This window comes from Vespula pensylvanica, chromosome 13, assembly GCF_014466175.1.
Source record: "Vespula pensylvanica isolate Volc-1 chromosome 13, ASM1446617v1, whole genome shotgun sequence".
NCBI classification, from domain to species: domain Eukaryota; kingdom Metazoa; phylum Arthropoda; class Insecta; order Hymenoptera; family Vespidae; genus Vespula; species Vespula pensylvanica.
In genome coordinates this window covers 3,235,944-3,238,443 of record NC_057697.1, presented here as the reverse complement: position 1 = coordinate 3,238,443, position 2,500 = coordinate 3,235,944, and the positions used below count along the sequence as shown (strand labels likewise).

General features: G+C 36.2%; 1 protein-coding gene across 2 annotated transcripts in view; it reads left to right on the top strand.

Annotated features, from left to right (window-relative positions):
* Positions 1-2,500, top strand: part of LOC122633838 (neuropeptide SIFamide receptor-like) — a 66,598-nt gene that overhangs the window by 21,758 nt on the left and 42,340 nt on the right. The window lies entirely within an intron of this gene.

Here is a 2,500-nt window from a genome sequence, read left to right as displayed (position 1 = left end):
CTCTCTCTCTCTCTTTATATATATAAACAATTTTTAAACGATATTGTCTCCTATAAATAATTTTTCTCTCTTTTTCTCTTTTCTTTCTTTCGTTTCTTTTCGTTGGATAATCCAGCTTTTAAAAATTAAAAAGAGAATAATAAAAATCTTTTTGTAGATATATATATATATATATCTTTAGAAAAAATTTGTTTAAATGATATTGTCTCCTGTAAATAAATCTTCTTTCTTTCTTTCTTTCTTTTTCTTTTCTTTTTTTTTTTTTTTAGTCGGATAACAGGTCTTAAGGTTCAACGGTATATAAAGTCGTTCTCGATTTGGTGTCATATCTATTTCCTTGCATATTATTAACCCTAACTTTTTATATTTAGATTTCTAACGAATAGTATGACCGCAGACGTTGAACAGAAACTTTTCCTCGGTCATGGCGTAACAGACGTGCCACATCGACACGGTAAATAGAGTGTACCAGTACATCGAAACCGTAACGTAATGTATGGCCGGCCGGTTGGCTATCCAACGAACGAACGAACGAACGAACGAACGAACGAACGAACGAACGAACGAACGAACGAGCGAACGAACGAACGAACGAACGAACGAACGAAGAGGAAGTAGCAACGAAATGGAGTAGGTATACGTTGGAAATAAAAATAGACGGAAACTGTGCCTGCTAAAAGTAGGTAGATAGGTGATATAAGGTGAGTTGCCGAAGGAAAAGCAAATTAATCGGTCCGTTAAATAAAACCCGTAACTCGTAACTCGAAATTTATGTTCGTTTAAGAGTAGATTTAGAACGTTTTTTTAGAATTGTTCAAATATATTTCATAATCAAGATAAGTTAGATCAATTAAAGATCAGCTCTAATAAATATTCCTTTATGAGATAAACATACGTTTTTTTGCCCGGTTGGAGAAATTTCTAAAAATAAAAGCTAGTCTAGAAACTTTTACAAAATGAATAACGTTTACAGGGAACTACCGGTGTTATCTTGAAAGAAACATAGTAAGAAAAAAAAAAAGAAAGAAAAAAAATAGAAAAGAAAAAACGTGTCAAATTCGAAAGAGACAAATGGGAATAATTTAAGTCTTTTTACATGTAAATCAGAGATAAGAAAAGATGCGTTTCCTTTGAAATGCATTCGTCGGACGAGTAATATCGTTTAAGGTCTTTGAAGAATTCATAAGGAATTCAAGAGAATTTTTTTGATATAGATAAAACGACGACGGTCATGGACGGTGTTATCGAACGTGCTAATAGTAACAGTAGGTACAAAATATGAGGGTCAAAAGTAAATCGAAGTAAATAGAATTTTTCTTTCTTTTTCTAAATCGAATAAAGTGAGGGTAGAATTCTCTCTTTGCTCGAACAAATCTATGGATATGTATATCATCTAAAAACGTATATATACATACGTATAAACGCACGTATCGTACGTTTATATGTATCTATATGAATATATCCATCTATATAAAAATACGTATGTATCGAAATATATTCGAAAAGCTTCGTGGATGTATACGTGTACGAATCTTTCTTCGGTTCGTCAGGTTGGTCCGTCTATGTGCGAGAGTAAGTACATCGCATGCGGCTTGCATGTGCCGCCTCTTGAAAGAACGCTTGCGCAGTGTTAGAGTTTCGGCAGACAGCTCGCCGCTACGGGTGCATCTCGCGGCAGTTCGCGGTCGCCTTCTAAAGCAAGCTCATTAGTCGCTCAGCAGCACCGGCACCGCGACAGATTTTTTTTCTTCACCCTTTTTTTCGTACACGCCCGCCGATCTCGAAAAAATCTTTGAGGACTCAAACGGACCGAACTCAGATTCCTTTTTCTCGAGTGTCAATTGAGAGAGAAATTCTTTCTCAATTTTATCCTTCATTTTCTTTTTTTTTTTTTTATTATTACACGTTAGTTTTCTCTCTGTCTAATTTTCACATAGACACACACACACACACACACACACACACACACCAAAGTCCTTCTTTCTATCTCTGTCTAATCTTTTTTTCTCAATTTTTCTTTTTTCCCCATCCTTTTCAACAATTAAAAATTATTCGATCGAGTTTTCGTTACCATCGTTGTATCGTTATAGAACATGTAACGATACATGATAGACGAAGATAAAGGTAATAAAAGAATTAAGAAGAGTTACTTTGAATTATCGTAAGGAATTGGAGGTGCACGTGTATGAGATAGCTCGCAGCAAACGGGGGAGCGTCGAACTTCGTTCGAGGGTTACGAGTAAAGGAAAGCAAGCGTGCAACGAGGAGTCCAGTCGAATGTCACGGACTAGGTCGATCAAAGTGTCGTGGCATTAATAGAGATCGGAAGAGTTTTCGGATGGAGAACGATGTTGTATCACGTAGGGCGTGACTTTTGTCATCGGGAGTGAGGCAGTATCGGAAGAGGAGATCGTCCTTGGGAGGAGAGGCCAAATTATAGAAACACGAAGACGTACAGAAACATACAGACAGATAGAGAGATAGAAAGAAAGAAAAAAAA